This window comes from Protopterus annectens, chromosome 4.part1 (assembly GCF_019279795.1).
Source record: "Protopterus annectens isolate FY-2018-M chromosome 4.part1, PAN1.0, whole genome shotgun sequence".
Classification (NCBI taxonomy): Eukaryota; Metazoa; Chordata; order Ceratodontiformes; family Protopteridae; genus Protopterus; species Protopterus annectens.
In genome coordinates, this window is record NC_056734.1 from 749,478,789 (window position 1) to 749,497,002 (window position 18,214).

An 18,214-nucleotide genomic window follows, 5' to 3' on the forward strand; every position below is an offset into this window, starting at 1 on the left:
TAATCTAGAAGGCTTCCCTCTAGCACAGAAAACCTTGGGGGGGGGCTCAAAAGCTTACAAACAGTGTTGGATACAGCAAATCTGTATCGGAACTAGACTAGTTACAGGAAAAGCGAGAAACAAGCTCAAACGCGGGCCTTTAAACCAGAAAAGTTGAGAGAAATGGAAAAAATGCCCAAACAGCCAATAACTTCAATTTCAGGGCCAGAAACCACTCATTTTGTGGTAGATAGGCTAGCTAGTGCTTACCGCTCCCACTGATAAGCTAGAAGGCTTCCCTCCAACACAGAAAGGCTTGGGGGGCTCAGAAGTTTACAAACAGTCTTGGATACAGCAAATCTGTATCTGGACAAGACTAATTACAGGAAAGGCAGGAAACAAGCTTAGAATTTTCTTTTGTACAGAAAGTCAGTTAAAACAGCACTAAAAACAATTCAAGTGCAGTGCAAGGTAGCACACAAGTGTGTAGCAATATTAGTGCAAATACAGTTTAAATACATGCAATTTGTTCAAACTGTATTCTGAACTGAATTCAATTATTGTTTTATTCAACTCTGAACAGTTAAAAAGTGCCAAAAATATACTTATCAGCTGAGAAGCACACTCAGTCAGAACACAAGGAGATTCTAGCAAAAAAAAAAAATTTAGTAAAGTGAAAAGGGAGAAAGCAGGAACAGAAGATAATTCAAGGTTAAGAACCTAAGTGGTTGGCCTTCTCTAATGTTTTCTCTCTGTATTAGGTAGAATGAACTAATGGTACTAGACTGGGAGGAGTGCACCAGATCAAATTTACAGTATGGGAGGGCAACTGCAAAGCCACCAAGTATAAGAACAAGACACCAATAGGGAGGGCAGGTGGGGAAACTATTACAGCTACTAGCTGTAGCCACTAAATGAAAGTTTTAAACAGATAAAGGAGCAAGGAGACTCTAGAGAATGCTTTTAACTGCAAACAAATCAGTTATATGCTAGAACACAGAAACCTCACAAAAATGTACAGAAAAGCACAGATAGAGCACTCACAGACAGAAAATACAACTCTCAGTATGAAAAAGTAGTTTATAGTTAAGTAAGTCAATAAAATGTAATTAGAGTAATGAAGCAGTATCTAGCAATGAAAAATACAGTTAAAACAGCATAAAACAGTACATAAATGCAGTGATAAGAGTGCAAAATGTAGTAGATTAGCTGTAAAGCACAATTATAACATTAAAGAAGTGCAATTCAATGAAATAAATGTAAGAAATAACTTATTCTCCTCTTGGAATCTTAAGCAATTTCTGCTTTGTCCCAGTGATGAATCACCAATACACAGCCTCTAGAGAATGATTTTAACTGCAAACAAATCAGTTATATGCTAGAACACAGAAACCTCACAAAAATGTACAGAAAAGCACAGATAGAGCACTCACAAACAGAAAATACAACTCTCAGTATGAAAAAGCAGTTTATAGTTAAGTAAGTCAATAAAATGCAATTAGAGTAATGAAACAGTATCTAGCAATGAAAAATACAGTTTAAACAGCATAAAACAGTACATAAATGCAGTGAAACATTAAAACAAGCTTTATAAGAGTGTAAAATGTAGTAGATTAGCAGTAAAGCACAATTATAGAGAATGATTTTAACTGCAAACAAATCAGTTATATGCTAGAACACAGAAACCTCACAAAAATGTACAGAAAAGCACAGATAGAGCACTCACAAACAGAAAATACAACTCTCAGTATGAAAAAGCAGTTTATAGTTAAGTAAGTCAATAAAATGCAATTAGAGTAATGAAACAGTATCTAGCAATGAAAAATACAGTTTAAACAGCATAAAACAGTACATAAATGCAGTGAAACATTAAAACAAGCTTTATAAGAGTGTAAAATGTAGTAGATTAGCAGTAAAGCACAATTATAACATTAAAGAAGTGCAATTCAATGAAATAAATGTAAGAAATAACTTATTCTCCTCTTGGAATCATAATCAATTTCTGCTTTGTCCCAGTGATGAATCACCAATACACAGCCTTGTAAATACAAGCACAGCCCCTTGCAGACACAGGGTTTATATGCCAGAAAGGATGGAAGAATCTAGAAGCTTGAATTACTATCCAGTCCTATTAGCCCCTGCTCTTACACCAATCACTTGTGCTAGAGAAGATCAGGAAACCCTGTTATTCTTTATAACAAAGACAACAAAACACTATCAGCAGAAGATGGCTGCCAGAAACACAGGAAACCCATTAAACAAAACTACCAGGCTTGGACAACAGCAGGCCTCTATCTAGATTATGCTACCTGAGTAGAACACAGAAACCTCACAATAAATGCACAGAAAAGCACAGAAAGAACACTCAAAAACAGAAAATACAAGTTCCAGTATGAAAAAGCAGTTTACGATTTATTAATTCAGTAAAAATGCAATTACAGTAATGCAAAGTATTACAGCTACTAGCTGTAACCAGTACATGAAAGTTTTAAACAGATAAAGGAGCAAGGAGACTTCAGAGAATGCTTTTAACTGCAAACAAATCAGTTATATGATACCTAACAAGAACACAGAAACCTCACAAAAAATGTACAGAAAAGCACAGATAGAGCACTCACAAACAGAAAATACATCTCTCAGTAGAATGAAACTACACAGCCATATTTGTGAAGGATGTATTTGCCTTCAAACATGAGCATCCTAAAATCCCATATAGTACTTGTCAACAAAAACACACCTAACCTGACTCTCTGAGGAGGTGGAAAATCAGTAAACTTAAACTTGGGAAGTGCTACAAACATGTTCATGATACCTTCATACAGTTTTTCCATCTTTAAAAGACCTTCCTCCTTTAAAACAATTAATGTTGAATAATGTAAGAAAAATAAAAATATTCATAAATATTGAATTGACTGTTATTAGTGATGCAGTTGTTTTAGCTTTGATATTCAGTATTAACACATATAATTTTGATAGGTACTTCATACATCCAGACATACCCAGACACACACACACACACACACACACACACACACACACACACACACACACACACACACACACACATAGACGCACACATGCACATATACACGCTTAGCTACAAATGTATATGTATGAGTACCAACTCACAATTTAGACACAGTCAGATGAAATAATATATAACTTGAGAAAGCCTCTCCTTTTTATGGAAGTGGTCAGTGAAAACCAATAAGCATCATCATGTCCATCTTCTGTATATTACTATATTCAGTGTGCATTCCATTTTAAACCCATTAGTATATTTGACATCAGATCCATAAGAAAATTGTTTCATCAGTAGAAACATGAATGGATTGAGTGTTCACAAATTCCATGTAGATTTAAATGCAATAAATTTAAAAAATAGTAAGGACTTCTTTTTTCCCATGTGATGCTTTCATAGTGCCCTTATTAGATGATTAGACTTTGGTAATTAATGGGTGATAAAGATTTTGATAAGTAAAGGGTGATAATTTCAAACAGATTTCAACCTCAGTAGGCATCTATAATCCACAGTTTTAAAGCAAAACACAGGACTCCGTTCAACTATTTTATTCAGCTTTCTTCAGTCATATAAATGTTGGCATATGTCTGCAGATGGTCTGAGGATATTCCTTGGACTATGCATGTCTAAATTATATTTTTCAGGGGCAAGTGCCCTGGTGCCCCCACATAGCCTGATATTTGTTCCATCTAGTATATCACACAATGCATGTGGAAAGGGTATATTTTCCAACTCTGGGAATTGTGTTATTTCATACCATGACAAATTGTGTAAATGAAACAGAAGTAGATTTAAAGTAAATTCAACTACCTTCAAGTATATATATATATATATATATATATATATATATATATCTGTGTGTGTGTGTGTGTGTGTGTGTGTGTGTGTGTGTGTGTGTGAGTGTGTATATATATATATATATATATATATATATATATATATATATATATATATGAGTTTACAATGAATAACTGCTGGAGAATTTGATCAAAACACAAAGCATCAAACAAAACACATCGGTGATTACCATTAATTGCAACTAAAATCAATGAAAAATGTAATTGCAAATGTAAACAAAAAGGTTTCTTTGCCAATTAAAAAACAAAAAAGAAAAAACTTCTACATTGTGGGTTTTGCTCCCACACCCCCCACCCACAAATTAAATATACTATCTCTGGGGTTGCACAAACATGAAGAAAGTAGAAAAGCTCAGGAATTATTTAGCAATCATATAATGAACTTCAACCACTGCATAATTCAACCAACTGTACTACAGATGAAAAAACATCAGCATTTCAGGATGCAATGAAATGCATGCAGCAATACCATATATATATATATATATATGTATATATATATATATATATATATATATATATATATATATATATATATATATGTATATATATATATATATATATATATATATATATATATATATATATATATATATATATATATATATATATGTATATATATATATATATATATATATATATATATATATATATATATGGGTCTATTTCTGTTCATTGAAATTACACTTTATTGAAGAACAGAAGTAAGAACCCACTTCAGCGAATGTACATTTAAGCGAAAATGCACTTTCGTGAAATACACTTTACCAATGCACAAAAAGCACACATAAAACACACCAAAAAGCATTTTTATACCCCTGCGCCACCTCCACACCCCCACTATTTAAATATACTTACTCTGAGATTGCACTACAGTGTGAAAAGGATATAGTCCCGTACCCCCACTGTACCGTGCCTTGGTACATATATATATATATATATATATATATATATATATATATATATATATATATATGCTGAATGGCGCACAGCTACGGTTATCCCACTCCACATGGGGGGAGTCACCATGGACCCCGGGAACTACCGCCCCATTAGCCTGACGAGCCTGGTCTGCAAGGCCATGGAATGTATCATCATGGAACTTATAAACAAAGACACTGGTAATCTCCAAACTCTGGATCCCACCCAGTTCGGGTTTGCAAAAGGCAGATCATGTCTCCTAAACCTGATAGACTTCTTTGAAGCAGTCACCAAAGCCATAGACAAGGGTAAGGTGGTTCACACAGCCTATCTAGAACTTGCCAAGGCTTTCAACACCATTCCCCACTCTGGAAGTATAGATAACTCACTAAACTAGGTATACATCCCTATGTCACAAGATGGGCTGCCAACTGGCTCACTGACAGAACCCACACTGTGAAAGTAGCAGACTCCAAATCCGACTTCAGACCAGTGACAAGTGAGTACAAACAGGGTTCAGTCCTGGGTCCTCTCCTGTTTGGTATCTACTTCTCTGAAGTACAGGCTAACACAGAAGGTCTTTGGCTAACGAAGTTCGCAGATGACTGCAAACTAGGAGCCATAATCGAAACTCCTAACGATGTGGACATCCTACAAAAGGGCCTCACTGAGACAGATGCCTGGTTTCAAAGCCATGGCCTCAAGCTCAATGCCAAAAAGTGCATTGTCATCCCCTTTGGTAAAAACTCTGTACCCATGAACTACAACATAGGTGGTAGTATACTTAACACTGAAAGTGTGATAAGAGACCTTGGGACACAGGTGGACAGTAGTCTTTCCTTTGATAATCACATCGCCACAGTAGTCAGGAAATCCTTCTACGTGGCATACCTCATCATAAAAGGTTTCTCATCCAGAAAAAAAAGAGGTCATTGTTCCCCTCTACTCATCACTCATTAGACCCATTATAGAGTACAACGCCCCTTTTGGTATGTACCTCACAAGACATCTACAACAACTGGAAAGGCCGCAGAAATACCTCACAAAGAGGATTACCGGCCTCAAACAGATGCCCTATGCAGACCGTCTCAAAAAACTCCAGCTTTACTCCGTCGCATATCGCCTACTCAGAGGTGATCTCTGCCTAACATACAAAGCTATGTCAAACCCAGAGCTGTTGGACATGCTCCACTTAAAGAAATCCCAATCTTTCTGAGCTACATGCTCTAGGGACCTAAACCTTGTCACCACAATAAACAGGACATGCCGGAGGGATAGATTCCTGTCCCAGAGACTTCCCATACTCTGGAATAAACTACCTATCTATATCAAACAAAGCTCCTCATTAGCACTCTTCAAGAAAAATCTTGATGATTGGATGGGAAATAGGAAATTCACCCCGGGGATCACCTCTGTGGCTCTGCTCGACGGTGGCACAGGAAAATTATTTTCTTGGGTGGCAAAAGCCAGGGTACCTTTTTGGCAGGGCTTGTATAGGCCCCAGGGCCGATAGCCTAGTACCTACCTATGAACCTACCTATACACACACACACATATATATATATATATATATATATATATATATATATATATATATATATGAATAAACAAACACACACACACACACACACACACACACACATGGGTCTACTTCAAAAGAAAGAAAACCCACATTACTGAAGATGACATTACTGAGGCAATATCACCAAAACCTGACTTTGATTAGTTAACAGAATGCCGAAGGATTTCACAGGGTTAGTATCCAAGGGGGCAACAAAGGGAAATTTGCCCTTTTCCTTACTATAGTGCAATCCTGGAGTTGGTATATTTATTTAGGGGAGGTGTGGGGGTGTAGCTTCCCACACTGGGGAAGTGTGAGGAGCGTAGCCCCCCACCTAGGTGGGTGCAATGTGTTTCGTTGTTAGATGGTGGCCAACTGGATACTTAACATACCTCTCAACTGTACAGATTTTTGCACAATATCCAGATTTTTGCATCATATTTTTGGTCCATTTTTCATAAAATTGTGGTTTTCTGGCAAATTAGTGGCACATCATTAAAGATTGAAGTTAAAAAATAATGACAGACATTTGAGATTCAGACTTTATATCCTTCAGAAAACCTATACTAATGCAAAACCTGCTATTCTACCATCTTTCTAAGTTTAGGAAACACAATAACTGTATAATGGTAGAGGATAACTCCGCTCGTCTATGGGACGCCAAAAATGATGAAAAATTGTTCAAAAATGGAAAACTCCAAAACGAAGGAAGGTAGAAGCAATAAAATTTATTAAACCAGTTAAGCGCTTTCGGCTGTGGCCCAGCCTTCATCAGAACAACCAAATACTCACTAGCAACATGGTATATATACCCCCCCATCCAATTAGCAGCCTCTCATACAATTAAAACATTTAAAACATTGAACTGTTAAATTAGGCGCCAAATATTTAAACAGCCCTTGCACTCAAAATTATGTAAACATACCTACACTCGTAAGCCACTTAATTACTTCTATAAAAAGTAATGTAATAAGATAAGTAACAATGTGACATAATATGATAATAAGATAAAAAGATAAAAAGATGTATTAATATAATAATATAATAAGATTGTTCATACAATGTACTCTCTCTGAAATACATAAAATACGTAAAATACATTACACCTGCATGGGTGCACCATTTAATCAGTATATTATCTGAAATATAATATAAAAAATCATTAAAGGCTATGTGAAAAAAACAACTCATGCCCCTAATGCATGTGAAAGTCTTACATGAACAATTCTAAATACATTAACATAAATATAGCTTGAGTATTGTGAAAACATTGGATAATTTAAACGTTAAAAATTATGAATTATAAATTATTGTATATTATGAAAGTTAAATTACATTATATAAATTCATACTTTTATTGGTCTTGATGGTGGATCATCCTATCATGATGTAGTAAAATGATTTTTTAATCTAAAGCTAAAAAAGGTTTTATGCTAATAAATTCATTGAGGCCAGGTGGTCTCGTCGAATCTGTTAGGATTTGCCATTTGCTTTCACATGCTGACAATTTCATTTTCCAATCGCCCCCAAACACAATAGTATCCACCTGTTCTATTATAGAAAATAAAAAGCTATGTTCTTCACCTTTTTCCATTATGTGTTTACACAATGCATTTTTGTTGTCACACTTTCTTATTCTGTATAGGTGTTCATATATGCGTCTGTTCAGCTGTCTCTCTGTTTTACCCACATAATGGGCGTTGCATTTACTACAGACAGCCAAATATACCACCTGCTTGGTCTTGCAGTTACCCCTCAAGCATTTGATGGTGGTGTGACAGACGTCATTTAATCTAATACTTTTATTGCTATTAATATATTTGCATTGTTTGCAGTTACCACATTTCACCGTCCCTGTGAAGTTGGCTGGTTTATTTTGGGCGTGACTATTCCTTTCTAATAAAGCTTTCAAGTTTGGAGCTGTTTTATATACACATCTCGGTTGCTGGCCCAAGATCTGATCTTTGTCTATAACACTCAGTGTATGCCAATATCTCTCCAAAATATCTTTAATAATGTGTGTACTAGGCGAATACATAAGAACACATACCCTACCTATAGATGATTGATGTGTACCCTCTCTACTGGGTGGTTTATAAGTGCCTAATAAAGGGGGATATTTTTTGCCCCATTGTTCAGTTACATAATTTATAACCTCATTGATCATGTAATCAGGATAGGCTCTTTTATTAAACATATCTCTGATCAATGCAAGTTCTGACTGCAGGATGTGAGTATTGGATGACATCCTGGCCACTCGAATGCATTGACCCTTCAACACGTTTTTGAAGACATGTGGTGGATGGTTACTACTGTAATGCACATAGTCGTTCGAAAAAGTTGGTTTTCTATACGTGCTGGAAGTAAATCCACTATCATTTTTCCTTAAAAGAACATCCAAATAAGAAATTTCTCGATGACTGTACTCATGGGTAAACTTTAAGAACTCCACTGTCTGGTTGAGATATGACATAAATTCTTCCAATCGCTCCACGGATGCTTTCCATAAAATAAAGATGTCGTCAAGGTATCTTATGTATAGAGCAATGTCCTTGTAAAAAGAACTTTTGAAAACGCTTTCAGTTTCCCATTCGGCCATCACCAGGTTGGCGAAGATGGGAGCACAAGCTGCTCCCATCGCCACCCCCCTGGTCTGTCTGAAGTATTCTCCTTGGGATAAGATGTAATTGTGATCTAACACAAGCGACATCATATCACATAGAAGGCTGATTTTCTCCCATGAAAATTCCGTAAATTTCTTTAGGCTTCTTTCAAAGTATTCCAGGCCTTCTATCCTAGGTATGCAAGAGAACAAATCTACGACGTCAACAGTCAAGAAGATCAAATTGGTGTCCCATAGATCCTTGGTGATGGCCCCCAGGAATCTCCATGAGTCTTTAATGATGTGTGGGATGTTATCGTATACCTTCTTGAGCCATCCGTCAATGAGTTGTCCAATTTTGAATGATTTAGACCTCGAACCTGAAACGATAGGGCGGAAGGGTGGTTGAGGAAGTGATTTGTGTATTTTGGGGATACCAACTATCTTGGCCAACACTGGATGATCTACCTTTAAATATGAATAGGTCTCATTCGAGATCCTATTGTCAATGAGGAACTCCTCAATGATGAGATCAATGCGACTGTGACCAATGTTGACCTGGTTCAAGGAGATGTGTTCATAGTTTCCAGAATTGTGTAGAATGTTGTGTATCTCCAATTTATATTCTTCAGTGGAATATATCACCACCCCCCCACCCTTGTCGGGTTTCATAACTCTGATGTTTTTGTTGTTGATCAGGTCTATAAGACACTGTCTCTCTGGGGAGGTGAGATTGTCTTGGTCATGATGTCGCTTACAGATCATATTCTGGTATGTCCAGTAGATATCATTGCACACTAGTTGTTCATAGTTCAACACATGTGGATTAGGGGCTGGCATGAAGGTGCTTTAATTGGTAAGAGCGGTACCCGCTATGCCCTTCACCGTGTTCTTTGCGTCAGGATTCTTGTCAAAAATTAAGGCCAAATTCAATTTCCTGCAATATTTCTTAATTTCTATAATGCTGTCCACTAAATTCCATCCCTTCGTCGGTATAAATTTCATACCTTTGCTAAGCAGTTCTGCACAAGATGGATTGATGTCCATGTCCGTGTAGTTGAAAACCTTGAACCCACTGTGTGTAATAATCCTGGGGTGAGTATCATCGCCTGATGTCGGCAAATTCCCATGAGTTGGAGGGGATTCACAAACACTAGACTGGTTGAGGACATCAACCAAGAGTCCCTCAACTGTAGAAAAGTTGTGTGTTGCACTTATATTCAATGCCTTGGTTGAGTGTCCCTCCAGACCGGATAAAACCTTCCCCCCTGAAAATTTTCTTTCTTATCTGATATGTTACCCTCATTTCCCCTAGGTGGATGCTTGTATTGTTTAGCCACATGCTTTTGTCTTGGCCATACATATGCTCTGTCATTCTTATAGGCTTCCTTATCTCGTTGTAATTTCCTTGCCTTTCTGTCCACTGAGTTAGACTCACTGTTCCCTGCATAATGAAATTGCTTCTCATACAATTCGTTATGGCTGCTAAAATCGGAATGCTGTCTAATACTAAAATTGAGGTTCTCTAATTCATCTACTAACAAACTCATCTTAGCATCTAAATGTTTAATAAACAATTGCATAAAATCCCGTCCAAAACTATCAAATAACTTGTTGAAATCATTCTCAACTTCAGAGGTATAATTTATCCCCAACGGTAACTTGAAAAATCTTAGACCTTTTGGTACAATATTGAGTGCAATACATTTTGTTAAATAGCTACGATCTATCTTAGTATTCTTGTAGGTAATGAGCTTTTTGCCATACTCCAGTATACATTCTTTTAAGGACATATTGTAGGTGTCCTTTTTACCATTAGTCTCTTTCATAGCTCTCATATCATTATCAAAATAATCATGTCCTTCACATAGAAATTTTTCAAATAAGTCCTTTTCATTATTAATATTTCTAATGCAACCCTTTGATGTGCGACCATCGTCGGGATGACTCAGTTCTATTTGTTTTAGTACATGAAATTGGTTATAGCTCGTGGGAATGTTTCCCACATGTGTAATTACAGTACCTGTATTGTCCATTACAGTAGCAGCTCCATGATGACTGTTTTTGTATGTTTTTGGTCGAGCCCCTCCAACCAGATGGTCTGAGCGCTTCTTACACAAACTAAAATCAAAGGTATAATCCTGTTCTGCGAATTCGTGACGTTCGCTTAAGAGGAAATCATCCTCGTGCTGTGCTACATCCAAATTTCGTGTTTTGGCAGCTCGACTAGCTGCCTGAGTCTCCGCTATCTGCTGCATCTCCGACTGGCATTCGAATGCTTCATCCGTGCCTTCCAATGCTTTCGGAAAGCCACAATCTGGTGTACTGGCGCCATTACAGATTTGCAGTCTCTGCCCAAAGTTCCGCTTTTGCGTGGTGATCTCGTTACGTATCGCGAGATCATCGGCATCATCCTCCAAGGTGGTATGAATGAGCTGTGCCTGGACCAGCTCCATAGATACACCACGTTGCATCTCCTCTTTAGGTTTGACCATATTGGATGCTAGTTCACTGAATAAAGTCACCAGTTTTTGTACCTCTGCCTGTAAGGCCGTGAGATCGGATCGTAGTTCCTGAATGGCATCCTTAGGCAATGAAGCTGTGAGTTGGGAATCCTCTGCCATCTCGAAACACCACGCCAAATAGATAGGAAACACAATAACTGTATAATGGTAGAGGATAACTCCGCTCGTCTATGGGACGCCAAAAATGATGAAAAATTGTTCAAAAATGGAAAACTCCAAAACGAAGGAAGGTAGAAGCAATAAAATTTATTAAACCAGTTAAAGCTTTCGCTGTGGCCCAGCCTTCATCAGAACAACCAAATACTCACTAGCAACATGGTATATATACCCCCCCATCCAATTAGCAGCCTCTCATACAATTAAAACATTTAAAACATTGAACTGTTAAATTAGACACGCCAAATATTTAAACAGCCCTTGCACTCAAAATTGTAAACATACCTACTTTCGTAAGCCACTTAATAAAGTGGCTGCAGTGTAATGTTTTAAATGACCCATGTTGCTAGTGAGCATTTGGTTGTTCTGATGAAGCTGGCCACAGACAAGCGCTTAACTGGTTTAATAAATTTTATTGCTTCTACCTTCCTTCGTTTTGGAGTTTTCCATTTTTGAACAATTTTTCATCATTTTTGGCGTCCCATAGACGAGCGGAGTTATCCTCTACCATTATACAGTTATTATCTTTCTAAGTTTGTAAGAGCAATATTTAAAAATTGTCCCTATTTTTGGTCCTTTGTCCCACTTTTATTTATGACATTGTCCAGATTTCTTGCTCTAAGAGGTTGAGAGGTATGATACTTACCCTGTGAAATATTTCAGCATTATAATCATTAAAGTCAGGTATCATTGATGTTGGCTTGGTAATGTCATTTTCGGTAATGTAGGTTTTCATACTTTTGAAGTAGATCCATATCTCTCTCTCTCTCTCTCTCTATATATATATATATATATATATACATATATATATATATATATATATATATATATATATATATATATATATATAAAGAGAGAGAGAGAGATATTACATGGGTGTCCCAGCATAAAGCAAATGTATGTATGGTCAACCTGTGTATTGTTAACACAAATTGGTCGACATATGTTGATAGTCAATAGCTATGTGAAATCGGCGATCCCCAGTGTAAGGAGTATGCCATTTCCATAGGGATTGTGTGATCTCAAAGTTAGTGTGTGTATATGTATATATATATATATATATATATATATATATATATATATATATATATATATATATATATATATTTATTAGGACTTGCTCCCTTGCAGAAATGCTTTAATTTTCCTGGCATGTCCTAAGGATTAGCCTCAGAGCATTTGCTGTAGCATGTCAATGTTAACATCAACATTTCCCTGGATCGACTATTAGTTAGAATATATACAGATATATAGATAGATATAGATATATATGTGTGTGGGTGTGTGTATATATCTGTGTGTGCGTGTGTGTGTGAGTATGTGTGTGAGATTATATGGATGGATAGATAGCTAGATTAGATAGGTAGATAGATAGATAGATAGATAGATAGATAGATAGATAGATAGATAGATAGATAGATAGAGATATATTTCTCTCTCTCTCTCTCTCTCTTCCTTTACTTCATTCTTTACTATCTTTGTTTTACTGAGAAGGTGAGATATGCTTCTTCACATTGTTTTGACATATTTAAGAAAAAAAAATGGATTTTGCACTCAGTACCTTGAGGTGATATTCCCTCCTATATGGAAATTATTTATTGTCAGTCTGCACACAGGTGCTTTTACATTACTGAATCCAAAGAAAATCCTCAGCACCGAATGAAGCAACCAATGCAGAATCCAGCTAACCAAGTGCAGAATAAATATAAACGTTGGTAGCACACGGCTGACAACAATAATCATTAATACAAAACAAAAAACAAAAACCAGTAAGCGCTTTCACGGATCAACTCCACTTCCTCAGACTGATACAAAAAACTCTATAAAAAGCACTTATTTAAAAAAATTCAAAAATCACTCATGCCAATCACAGAAAAGCATTAATTAAAACATAGCATCTGTCATTACCTTTCTTAAAGACATATGTGCATATCTAAAAAGTAGCACATAAATAAATGATTAAAATGTTAGAATATAACATATTCAACAATAGACAACCATAAAAGTATTGAATAGTGTTAAAACATTATAAAGGGGAGAGAAAACACTCAATGTTTCAGGGCTCTATATTTTAAAAATGGTTTTAAAGACACCATGTTATTAAGCCCCGGTGACTTGCCTGCCTGAAGTCTAATAATCCATTGCTGTTCTGTATAGTTACAGCAATTAATTATTAGACTTCAGGCAGACAAGTCACCAGGGCTTAATAACATGGTGTCTTTAAAACCATTTTAAAAAATAGAGCCCTGAAAGATTGAGTGTTTTCTCTCCCCTTTATAATGTTTTAACACTATTCAATACTTTTATGGTTGTCTATTGTTGAATATGTTATATTCTAACATTTTAAACATTTATTTATGTGCTACATTTTAGATATGCACATATGCCTTTAAGGAAGGTAATGACAGAGGCTATGTTTTAATTAATGCTTTTCTGTGACTGGCATTTGTGATTTTTGAATTGTTTTAAATAAGTGCTTTTTACAGAGTTTTTTGTATCAGTCTGAGGAAGCGGAGTTGATCCGTGAAAGCGTTTACTGGTTTTTGTTTTTTGTTTTGTATTAAACGATTATTGTTGTCAGCCGTGTGCTACCAACATTTATTTTTTTCTGCTTTTACATTATTGCTGGCAGTCTTTCATATAAACACACAGCAATAGTACGCAAGTACAGCAAGAGTGCAGGGCCAAAATGCCAACTCTTGAAACGATGGAATGGAGAAGTACTGCAACCTGGAGAGTCGTTAGTTCCAACTGCCAACAGCCTACTCAGTTCCAAGCAAACACACAGCAACAGTACACAAGTACGGCAAAAGTGCAGGGCCAAAACAGTACCAAAAGACACAACACAAAAAATGGCTAGCACAAAATAGGTGACCCACTAATAACTATTTATTGTAAAAACAATAAATAGACAACATGCTGTAGACTGGTTTTGGCAAAAGCCTTCTTCAGTGTGAACACAAATAGAAATCAAAATCCCATCCACAGTTGCACTTAAATACACAGAACAGGGCACACACCCTGACCTTTCACCAATTATAGCATATCATTTAAGCCTGGAGGGAACAAAGTCCCTAGCTTAATTAGTCAAAACTTTTCTTTGTTATTCAATATAGTATGCCAACCTAATGTATTACTTCCTTTAACAGTAATACGATCAATAACTGTAAATCTGAACTTAGCAGTAGGATGTTGCAAAACATGCCTATATAAAGCATTAAACAGTCTTTGATAATGAATATCACTGAGATGTTCAGAAATACGAATCTTGAATTGTCTAGAAGTTTGTCCCACATAAAATGCAAAACATTGACATTCAGCCAAATAAATCACCCACTCTGAAATACTGTTAACAAAAAACTTAATGTTAAATACCACAGATGTATTGGCAGAAGAAAATGTTTAATTTTCATGGCATGTTGACAAGCAGTGCAGTGTCCACAGGGGAAACATCCAATTAAAGGTATTCGTCCATAGACTGTGTACTCTATTACCAGTGGGCACAGACTTTTTAAAATTATTCAATTTTTTTTATACTTATCCCTTTTCTATAAGTGAATTGACATTGTACAGGTAACATTTGACATGACTTTTTGTCTGTCAAAAGAATATCCCAATGTTTATTAATCAACTGACAAAACTGTCTAGAATTAGCACCAAAGGTTGTAGTAAAACAGATATGATGGTCATCCTTAGAATGTATTTTATACCTCAACAACGTAGATCTATCCACTGTCTATGTAACTATTTATTGTAAAAACATTCGCTGTCAAAGAAAGTCTAATGCTTTATATAGACATGTTTGCAAAATCTCTGTGCTAAGTTCAGATTTACAGCTATTGATCGTATTACACTTAAAGGAAGAAATAAATTAGGTTGGCATAATATATTGAATTAAAAAGATAAGTTTTGGATAATTAAGCTGGGGGCTTTGTTCCCTCCAGGCTTAAATGTTCTTCTTTCAGCTTTTCCCGGTTAGGGGTTGCCACAGCGGAACTCCGGTCCGCTAATGATTGGCAATAGATTTTTATGGTACTGAGGTGACAGCTCGATGCTCATCCTTCAACAAAGGAACACCCATTGATGCATGTCTTTTGAAGGCCACTCGACCATGGGAAGGACATGCAGACTCCACAGAGAAGGCGTTCCAGCCAAGAATCAAACAGGAGAACTTCTTACTGTGAGGCGACAACGCTACCACTGCACCACCATGGCTTGATATGCTTTAATTGGTGAAAGGTGGAGGGTGTATTTAGGTGCAACTGTGAATGGGATTTTGATTTCTGTTTGTGTTCACACTGAAGAATTCTTTTGCTGAAGCCAGTCTGTAGCATTCTGCCTATTTATTGTTTTTTAACATAAATAGTTATTAGAAGTTCACCTGTTTTGTGCTAGCCATTTTTTTGTGTTGTGTCTTTTTGTACTGTTTTGGCCCTGCACTCTTGCCGTACTTGTGTACTGTTGCTGTTTGCTTGCTTGGAAGTGAGTACACTGTTGGCAGTAAGAACTAACAACTCTCCTGGCTGCAGCACTTCTCCATTTCATCATTTCAAGAGTTAGCTTTTTGGATTCATTTCTTAGTTGGTGAGCTCGTGGGATTTGTTTGGCATTCCAGATACATTGTGACTGTCTTGAGCATGGATATGGGGTGTACTATGGATTTACCAGCTCTTATTTTGGGACTGGTGTCCAATAAGGATGATCTACATGTGTTTGAACATTTCGGCTCCACTAATGCAAATGGTTCAGGTACTGAATATAATAGTGTTTTAACTTGTGAAACAGCATTTGAAAGGCTGTGTAATATAGTAAAAAAGCTTTGAGATTGTGTTTGGCATTTGAAACTTTTGAAAGCTAATCAATTGAAGGGCTATTGTCCATGAGGATTGTGAGTGTTTATAGAACCAATGGCACACGAGAGCGATGAATGCTTGATTAAGGAATGGGTCCAAGTGCAACAGGTGGCATCCATGATGTTTGTAACTGTGCTCATGTCATATTATGAAAGACAGGTTTCTAAAATTTTGGTTTATATTATACATTGTGTTAAACAAGCTAAGAATTTTGAGGAACAGGTTGAGTACAATAAGTGTTTTATAGATTTTTCATCTGTGCTTAACAGTTATGAAAGTGACTTACAAATATGCAAAATAAAGAAATTTAAAAGAGACAGCACTGACTATCTTAATGGGAGAGCCTTCAATATTTGTAAGTCAGTTAAATTCAATATGAATAGAGAAGGCCATTTTCAAGATGCAAGGAATAAAAATCAGAAAAAGAGGCCCCGATCCATTTTAAAGAAAAAAAAAACATGTGCAGGAACTGGTTCTTTGATGAATGATTCAGCTTCAGCCACAAAGACTGATGTGGAAGTTTCTAATGAGTTGCCAGCAGCTATGAAGAAGAACCCTTTGGTGCTAGAAGGGCTGGACGGAAATATTCCAGGAGGGCCAATGACATTTGAGGTGTTAATTCGCTTAATGACACCCAAATAACTGATTCTTCTATTACATACAATCCCCAGGATTTAAGAAGCTCGGCACAAGGATGGTTTTAGCCTTGCGCCGAGCGTCCTCACTACAGATGGCGCAGCAGCGCCATACGAATATGTATGTGGGTGCACCGCCACACCCTCAACATGCACAGGAAACATGTGCGCATGCAGGAGGCATGTACAAGTGCTCTATGGAGGCATAAACATGCCCTGAAACTTGCAAAACCTACTATGCCTACTAGTAGAGCCCGCCCCAAATAGTAAGTAATTCAGTGGCCGTGGATAGCGAAATGTATGCTAAGCATACAAGAGTGTCCACGAACAGTGAAATAAAATCGAAGTAGTAAACACGCAAGCATGTAGTGGAATGTTGAGCCCTATCCTTAGAACTTTCACAATTAGATTCCCTGTCCCTGTGGTCCCTATTATACATTCGAATTGCTGCAATATCGAAGGTGTAAGCGAAGCGCAGCATGTCTGCATGTCGCTGCCCTCTGCCTAGCGTAGCTTACACATCATATTCATTCAAATAGAGAAAAACATGCAGAATCAACGTAAGTGTCAATAGTGCAGTGTTTAGAACATCCGCCTAACAAACAGGCATTCATGGTTTGAGCTCAACAATAGCACATATCATTTTCCATGTGGAATGAATGTTGTTTTGCCATAAAACCGACATAAGAGTATCACATGAGATATTTAACTTAAATATCATTCAAGCAAAGTGGCACAGTCATAATGAATAAGGTACTAGTAAGCAGGTGTAAGTGAAAATAAGCAGCAGGAAGCACATATAAGTACCAGTGAACAAGTCTGAGTGCACTTGCAAGGGTCTAAGCAGTGCCCAGCATAGGAAATGTATATAAGTATATACAAATATATAATATATATATATATATCTATCTATATATATATATATATATATATATATATATATATATATATATATATATATATATATATATATATATATATATATATATATATATATATATATATATATATATATATATATATATATATTTATGAAGAAAGAATGACGGAGCAATAAAGCATACAAAAGGAATGAGAAGGGAATCAACAGCAAGCCCAGTATT